The sequence below is a fragment of the Rattus norvegicus genome, chromosome 1, assembly GCF_021556685.1.
Source record: "Rattus norvegicus strain SHRSP/BbbUtx chromosome 1, alternate assembly SHRSP_T2T, whole genome shotgun sequence".
Classification (NCBI taxonomy): domain Eukaryota; kingdom Metazoa; phylum Chordata; class Mammalia; order Rodentia; family Muridae; genus Rattus; species Rattus norvegicus.
This window is the reverse complement of record NC_141534.1, coordinates 69970001-69979609: the sequence shown is the minus strand read 5'-3', so window position 1 is coordinate 69979609 and position 9609 is coordinate 69970001.

The window sequence follows — 9609 nt, the reverse complement described above, 5'->3', positions numbered from 1 at the left end:
GGGTGATAAGCATGGATCAATCTGCATTCTTCTACATGCTGATCTCCAATTGAACCAACACCATTTGCTGAAAATGCTATCTTTTTTCCATTGGATGGTTTTGGTTCCTTTGTTAAAACTAAAGTGATGGTAGGTGTGTGGGTTCATTTCTGGGTCTTCAATTCTATTCCACTGGTATATCTGTCTGTCCCTGTACCAATACCATGCAGTTTTTATCACTATTGTTCTGTAATACTGCTTGAATTCAGGGATAGTGATTCCCCCAGAAGTCCCTTTATCATTGAGGACAGTTTTAGCTATCCTGGGTTTTTGTTATTCCAGATGAATTTGCAAATTGTTCTGTCTAACTCTTTGAAGAATTGCATTGGTATTTTGATGGAGATTGCATTGAATCTGTAGATTGCTTTTGGTGGAATGGCCACTTTTACTATATTAATCCTGCCAATCCATGATCATGGGAGATCTTTCCATCTTCTGAGGTCTTCTTCAATTTCTTTCTTCAGAGTCTTGAAGTTCTTATCATACAGATCTTTCATTTTCTTGTTTAAAGTCTCACTGAGGTATTTTATATTATTTGGGTCTATTATGAAGGGTGTCGTTTCCCTAATTTCTTTCTCGGCTTGTTTCTCTTTTGTGTAGAGGAAGGCTACTGATTTATTTGAGTTAATTTTATACCCAGCCACTTTGCTGAAGTTGTTTATCAGCTTTAGTAGTTCTCTGGTGGAACTTTTGAGATCACTTAAATATACTATCATGTCATCTGCAAATAGTGATCTTTTGACTTCTTCTTTTCCGATCTGTATCCCCTTGATCTCCTTTTGTTCTCTGATTGCTCTGGCTAGAACTTCAAGAACTATATTGAATAAGTAGGGAGAGAGTGGGCAGCCTTGTCTAGTCCCCGATTTTAGTGGCATTGCTTCAAGTTTCTCTCCATTTAGTTTAATGTTAGCAACTGGTTTGCTGTATATGGCTTTTACTATGTTTAGGTATGGGCCTTGAATTCCTATTCTTTCCAGGACTTTTATCATGAAGGGGTGTTGAATTTTGTCAAATGCTTTCTCAGCGTCTAATGAAATGATCATGTGGTTTTGTTCTTTCAGTTTGTTTATATAATGGATCACGTTGATGGTTTTCCGTATATTAAACCATCCCTGCATGCCTGGGATGAAGCCTACTTGATCATGGTGGATGATTGTTTTGATGTGCTCTTGAATTCGGTTTGCCAGAATTTTATTGAGTATTTTTGCGTCGATATTCATAAGGGAAATTGGTCTGAAGTTCTCTATCTTTGTTGTGTCTTTGTGTGGTTTAGGTATAAGAGTAATTGTGGCTTCGTATAAGGAATTCAGTAGTGCTCCATCTGTTTCAATTTTGTGGAATAGTTTGGATAATATTGGTATGAGGTCTTCTATGAAGGTTTGATAGAATTCTGCACTAAACCCGTCTGGACCTGGGCTCTTTTTGGTTGGGAGACCTTTAATGACTGCTTCTATTTCCTTAGGAGTTATGGGGTTGTTTAACTGGTTTATCTGTTCCTGATTTAACTTCGATACCTGGTATCTGTCTAGGAAATTGTCCATTTCCTGAAGATTTTCAAATTTTGTTGAATATAGGTTTTTATAGTAAGATCTGAAGATTTTTTGAATTTCCTCTGAATCTGTACTTATGTCTCCCTTTTCATTTCTGATTTTGTTAATTTGGATGCACTCTCTGTGTCCTCTCGTTAGTCTGGCTAAGGGTTTATCTATCTTGTTGACTTTCTCAAAGAACCAACTTTTGGTTCTGTTGATTCTTTCTATGGTCCTTTTTGTTTCTACTTGGTTGATTTCAGCTCTGAGTTTGATTATTTCCTGCCTTCTACTCCTCCTGGGTGTATTTGCTTCTTTTTGTTCTAGAGCTATTAGGTGTGCTGTCAAGCTGCTGACATATGCTCTTTCCAGTTTCTTTCTGCAGGCACTCAGTGCTATGAGTTTTCCTCTTAGCACAGCTTTCATTGTGTCCCATAAGTTTGGGTATGTTGTATCTTCATTTTCATTAAATTCTAAAAAGTTTTTAATTTATTTCTTTATTTTTTCCTTGACCAGGTTATCATTGAGTAGAGCATTGTTAAATTTCCACGTATATGTGGGCATTCTTCCCTTATTGTTATTGAAGACCAGTTTTAGGCCGTGGTGGTCCGATAGCACACATGGGATTATTTCTATCTTTCTGTACCTGTTGAGGCCCGTTTTTTGACCAATTATATGGTCAATTTTGGAGAAAGTACCATGAGGAGCTGAGAAGAAGGTATATCCTTTTGCTTTAGGATAGAATGTTCTATAAATACCTGTTAAGTCCATTTGGCTCATGACTTCTCTTAGTCTGTCGACATCACTGTTTAATTTCTGTTTCCATGATCTGTCCATTGATGAGAGTGGGGTGTTGAAATCTCCCACTATTATTGTGTGAGGTGCAATGTGTGTTTTGAGCTTTAGTAAGGTTTCTTTTACGTATGTAGGTGCCCTTGTATTTGGGGCATAGATATTTAGGATTGAGAGTTCATCTTGGTGGATTTTTCCTTTGATGAATATGTAGTGTCCTTCCTTATCTTTTTTGATGACTTTTAGTTGGAAATTGATTTTATTTGATATTAGAATGGCTACTCCAGCTTGCTTCTTCTGACCATTTGCTTGGAAAGTTGTTTTCCAGCCTTTCACTCTGAGGTAGTGTCTGTCTTTGTCTCTGAGGTGTGTTTCCTGTAGGCAGCAGAATGCAGGGTCCTCGTTGCGTATCCAGTTTGTTAATCTATGTCTTTTTATTGGGGAGTTGAGGCCATTGATATTGAGAGATATTAAGGAATAGTGATTATTGCTTCCCGTTATATTCATATTTCGATGTGAGGTTATGTTTGTGTGCTTTCATTCTCTTTGTTTTGTTGCCAAGACGATTAGTTTCTTGCTTCTTCTAGGGTATAGCTTGCCTCCTTATGTTGGGCTTTACCATTTATTATCCTTTGTAGTGCTGGATTTGCAGAAAGATATTGTGTAAATTTGGTTTTGTCATGGAATATCTTGGTTTCTCCATCAATGTTAATTGAGAGTTTTGCTGGATACAGTAACCTGGGCTGGCATTTGTGTTCTCTTAGGGTCTGTATGACATCAGTCCAGGATCTTCTGGCCTTCATAGTTTCTGGCGAGAAGTCTGGTGTGATTCTGATAGGTCTTCCTTTATATGTTACTTGACCTTTTTCCCTTACTGCTTTTAATATTCTTTATTTTGTGCGTTTGGTGTTTTGACAATTATGTGACGGGAGGTGTTTCTTTTCTGGTCCAATCTATTTGGAGTTCTGTAGGCTTCTTGTATGTCTATGGGTATCTCTTTTTTTAGGTTAGGGAAGTTTTCTTCTATGATTTTGTTGAAGATATTTACTGGTCCTTTGAGCTGGGAGTCTTCACTCTCTTCTATACCTATTATCCTTAGGTTTGATCTTCTCATTGAGTCCTGGATTTCCTGTATGTTTTGGACCAGTAGCTTTTTCCGCTTTACATTATCTTTGACAGTTGAGTCAATGATTTCTATGGAATCTTCTGCTCCTGAGATTCTCTCTTCCGTCTCTTGTATTCTGTTGGTGAAGCTTGTATCTACAGCTCCTTGTCTCTTCTTTTGGTTTTCTATATCCAGGGTTGTTTCCATGTGTTCTTTCTTGATTGCTTCTATTTCCATTTTTAATTCCTTCAACTGTTTGATTGTGTTTTCCTGGAATTCTTTCAGGGATTTTTGTGTCTCCTCTCTATGGGCTTCTACTTGTTTATTTATGTTTTCCTGGAATTCTTTCAGGGATTTTTGCGATTCTTTCAGGCATTTTTGCAATTCCTCTCTGTAGGCTTCTACTTGTTCTCTAAGGGAGTTCTTCATGTCTTTCTTGAAGTCCTCCAGCATCATGATCAAATATGATTTTGAAAATAGATCTTGCTTTTCTGGTGTGTTTGGATATTCCATGTTTGTTTTGATGGGAGAATTGGGCTCCGATGGTGCCATGTAGTCTTGGTTTCTGTTGCTTGGGTTCCTGCGCTTGCCTCTCGCCATCAGATTATCTCTAGTGTTACTTTGTTCTGCTATTTCTGACAGTGGCTAGACTGTCCTATAAGCCTGTGTGTCAGGAGTGCTGTAGACCTGTTTTCCTCTCTTTCAGTCAGTTATGGGGACAGAGTGTTCTGCTTTCGGGCGTGTAGTTTTTCCTCTCTACAGGTTTTCAGCTGTTCCTGTGGGCCTGTGTCTTGAGTTCACCAGGCAGCTTTCTTGCAGCAGAAAATTTGGTCTTACCTGTGGTCCTGAGGCTCAAGTTCGCTCGTGGGGTGCTGCCCAGGGACTCTCTGCAGCGGCAGCAACCAGGAAGACCTGTGCTGCCCCTTCCGGGAGCTTCAGTGCACCAGGGTTCCAGATGGTCTTTGGCTTTTTCCTCTGGCGTCCGAGATGTGTGTGCAGGGAGCAGTCTCTTCTGGTTTCCCAGGCTTGTCTGCCTCTCTGAAGGTTTAGTTAGCTCTCCTTCCCACGGGATTTGGGTGCAGAGAACTGTTTATCCGGTCTGTTTCTTTCAGGCTCTGGTGGTGTCTCAGGCAGGGGTCCTGCCGCTCCTGGGCCCTCCCCCACGGGAGCCCAGAGGCCTTATACAGTTTCCTCTTGGGCCAGGGATGTGGGCAGGGGTGAGCAGATTTGGAGGTCTCTTCCACTCTGCAGCCTCAGGAGTGCCCACCTGACCAGGCGGTTGGGTCTCTCTCTCACCGGGTCTGGGAGCAGAGAGCTGCTGCGGGCTGGGATCCGCGGGTGTGGGACTTCCGGTAAACACAGAACGTGCCCGGTCCTAGAGAAATTCTGCTTCCGTGTGTCCCAAGCTCACCAGGCAGCTTTCTTGCAGCAGAAAATTTGGTCTTACCTGTGGTCCCGAGGCTCAGGTTCGCTCGTGGGGTGCTGCCCACGGGCTCTCTGCAGCGGCAGCAACCAGGAAGCAGGAGCACATTTTTATATGAATGAGGAAGTTGGCTGAAAAATAACTCCACATTTGAACATGGGCAATTATCAAATCTTTTATAAAAGGCTTTAATTCCACCATTAGAGCAAGTGAGACAGGTGATGTAGGTGAATCACTCTGAGTTCATGCCCACTCTGATCTATGTAGTAACATCAAGGCTGGGCAAGGTTACATAAAAGGAAGAAACACACACACACATACAATCAAGCAATACTTAGAATAACAAAAACAAAGAATATAGGATAAAAAGAACTTTAAGAAAGGGGGAGGGTTAGGAAGAGAAATATGAAAATTATGGGAGAAGTTGGTAAAGAATAAGGAGGACTTACTCAAAATAGCCAATCTCTCTCTCTACCTTTACTTTTCTATCTAGCCTCCCCTCGTGTGTGTGTGTATGTGTGTGTGTGTTTGCATGTATGTATGCATGTATGTATGTATGTATGTATGTATGTATGTGTGCATGTATGTGAATGTGTTACGTACATGCCACCATTTATTTGATAATCAAAAAGCTCGCTTTAGATATGGGTCTTTTGCATGGAACCTTGTTATTTCATGGTCACTACATTTCCTGCCATCTACAGCAAACTATTTGACAGTCAAGCTTTCAAAGATTCTTTCATTAATCAGAGCTTCAAATCTCATCCTCAGAATACTGGGAGGTATAGTCATTTGCCCTAGTGTCAGGCAAATATGGTTTACATAGTGTTTTAATGTTTAAACCCAGGTCCTTATGCTCACATTGCAAATGTTTTAACCCACTGAGAAATTTGGACTACAATGTATACAAAGTATTATGGTTTTGAATTATAATTACTCATATAAGAACCTCAATATTAATACTGAAACAGATGCAGATGTAGGATATAAGGACCCCTGTTCCCCCTGCTACTTTAGTTCTATGACAGACCAAAAATAAAAAAATCAGGTCACTAGGATAGGCTTACCCAATGTTTCTGAAACTGTGAGGTGAGTATATGTTCAAGACTTGCTAGCAAGACAGACTTCTTTTCATAATTTTTTTATTTACAAGTCAAATGGTCTCCCCTTTTTCTGGTTTCCCATCCATAAGCCCCTATCCCTCTCTTTCTATGAGAATGTTTCCCCACCCATCCACCCACCCATCCACACTCTAATTTCTGCTTCCCTGCCCTGACATTACCCTACATTGAGGGGTCCAGCCTTGGCAGAACCAAAGTCTTCTCCTCCCATTGGTGCTCAAGAAGTCCTATGCCACACATGCAGTTGGATCCGTGGGTCTGTCCATGTGTACTCTTTGGATGGTGGTTAAGTACTTGGGAGCTCTGATTGTTGGTATTGTTGTTATTATAGGATTTCAAACACTTTCACCTCCTTCAATCCTTTATCTAACTCCTCCAGTGGTAACCTTATTCTCAGTTCAATGGTTGGCTGTGAGCATTCACTTCTGTATCTGTTTTGCTCTGGCAGAGTCTCTCAGGAGACAGCTATATCAGGCTCCTGTCAGCATGCACTCCTTGGCTTCAGCAATATTTTCTGAGTTTGGTGGCTGTATGTATATGGGCTGGATTTTCAGGTGGGGCAGACTCTGAATGGCCATTCCCTCAGTCTCTCATTCTCATTCCATGAATATTTTTATTCGGCCTTCCAAGAAGAGCTGAAGTATCCACACTTTGGTAGTCCTTCTTCTTGAGCTTCAATTGTTCTGTGGATCATATCTTGGGTAATCTGAGCTTTTGGACTAATATCCATTTATCAGTGAGTGCATACCATGTATATTTATTTTGTTATTGTGTTACATCACTCAAAAATACATTTTTTAGTTCTACCCATTAGCCTATAAATTTCATTGTCATTGTTTTAAGTTGAGTAGTACTCCATTGTGTAAATGTACCCCATTTTCTGTATCCATACCTGTCTTGAAGGACATCTGGGTTCTTTGCAGGTTCTGCCAATTATAAATAAGGCTGCTATGAATATAGTGGAGAATGTGTTCTTGTTATATGGTAGAGCATCTTTGGGGTATATATCCAGGAGTAGTATAACTGGGTTCTGAGGTAATACTATGCCCAATTTTCTGAGGAACATCCAGAGTGATTTCCAGAGTGGTTGTGCCATCTTGCAATCCCACCAACAATGGAGAATTGTTCCTCTTCCTCCACATCCTGGCTACCATCTTTTGTCACCTGAGTTTCTGATATTAGCCGTTCTGACTGGTATTTTGTGGAATCTCAGGGTTGTTTTGATTTCCATTTCCCTGATGACTAAGGACATTGAAAATTTCTTTAGGTAATTCTCAATAATTCAATATTCCTTAGCTGAGAATTCTTTGTTTAGCTCTGTATCCAATTTTTACAGGATTATTTATTTCTCTAGAGTCTAACTTCTTGAGTTCTTTGTATATATTGAATATTACCCTTCTATTAGTTGTAGGATGGGTAAAGATCTTTTCCCAATCTGTTGGTTGCCATTTTGTCCAAATGACAGTGTCTTTGGCTTATTGCTTTGCAATTTTATGAGGTCCTATTTGTCGGTTATTTGTCTTAGAACATAAGTCATTGTGTTCTGTTCAGGATATTATCTTCAGTGCCTGTGTTTTGGAGACTCTTCCCCACTTTTTCTTCTATTAGTTTGAATGTATCTGGTTTTATGTTGAGGTCCTTGATCCACTTCGACTTGAGCTTTGTACAGGGCATTAAGAATGGTTCGGAGTTATCTATATTTTGATGCTAATTCCATTGCCCCAGGATAGCTGCCTAGTCACATACTCAGGAATCAGGTGACTTCACCAGAACCTTCTCCTCATTGAATTTGTAAAGTACAGGTGGGGGGCAGGTAAAGGATAGAAGGAGGCCTGTCATTGGAGAAGGAAGGATGGGTAGGAGAGAAGTTTAAAGGAAGAGGAGGAGACTAGAAGAGAAAAGAAGAGACAGGAAGGAGAGGGAGAGAGAAGCAGTGGCAGGACAATGGAAGCTGATGTAAAGATTCAGCTCTGTGAATTTACAGGTTGTTACTGATGTTCTCAAGGGATGAATGGTACCGGGCTTTGTATGTTTAAGTGGGCAAGTATATCTTACCAATTGGATCAAAGATTATTGTGTTGTGTGTTCATTTATGTGAGTGTTTGAGTGTAGGAAAGTATGCAGCGGCAGGAGACACTGGGCCGCTGAGGAGTTGGGATGTGTTTCCCACACAGATATCTTGGGGCACCATGGTGCTGGACCTAGCGAGGTAAAAGACACCATTACATTTTATTGTTATATTTTTACAACAACAAGTGTCTACATGCCCATTCTTCCTGCATGTGCAATGTATTCAGTAAATGCTATGAGGTAGAACAGAAAAGAAAAAAAAAATGGCTCGATATGTATTCTTCTACAAGCTGACCTGTGGCTGAACCAGCACCGTTTGTTGAAAATGCTGTCTTTTTCCCACTGGATAGTTTTAGCTCCTTTGTCAAAGATCAAGTGACCATAGGTGTGTGGGTTCATTTATGGGTCTTCAGTTGTATTCTATTGATCTACCTGCCTGTCTTTGTACTGATGCCATACAGATTTTAACAGGATTGCTCTCCAATATTGTTTGAAGTCAGGGTTGCTGATTCCCCCCAAATTTCTTTTAGTGCTGAGGATAGTTTTCATTATGCTCAGTTTTTTGTTACTTCAAATGAATGTGCAAATTGTTCTTTCTCATTCTATGAATAATTAATTGGAATTTTGATGAGGATTGCATTGAATCTGTACATTGCTTTTGGCAAAATGACCATTTTTACTATATTAATCCTGCCAAACCATGAGCATGGGAGGTCTTTCCATCTTCTGAGATCTTCATTTTTTTCTTCAAAGACTTGAAGTTCTTGTCATATAGATCTTTCCCTTTCTTAGTTAGAGTCACTCTGTAGTATTTCCTATTATGGGGGATTCTTGTGAAATATGTCATTGCTGTAATTTCTTTCTCAGCATGATTATCCTTTGAATAGAGGAAAGCTAGTGATTTGTTTTAGTTAATTTTATACCCAGTCACTTTGCTGAAATTGTTTATCAGGCTTAGTAGTTCTCTGGTGAAACTTTTGGGGTCACATAAGTATATACTATCATATCATTTACAAATAGTGATATTTTGACTTCTTCCTTTCCAATTTGTATCCTTTTGACCCCATCTTGTTGGCTGATTGCTCTAGCTAGGACTTTGAGTGCTATATTGAATAAGTCTTGCCTAGTCCCTGATTTTAGTGGGATTACTTCAAGATTTTCTCCATTTATTTAGTTTGATGTTGGCTACTGGTTTCCTGAATATTGCTTTTACTATCTTTAGGTTTGGGCCTTGAATTCCTGATCGTTCCGAGACTTTACCATGAAAGAGTGTTGAATTTTGTCAAATGCTTTCTCAGCATCTAATGAGATGATCATGTGGCTTTTCCTTTGAGTTTGTTTATATAATGTATTTGGTTGATGGATTTTCATATTTTTAACCATCCCTGCATCCCTGGGATGAAGCCTACTTGATCATGATGGATGATCATTCTGATGTCTTCTTGGATTCAGTTTGTGAGAATTTTATTGAGCATTTTTGCACTGGAATTCATAAGGGAGATTGATTTTAAGTTCCCTTTCTTTGATGGG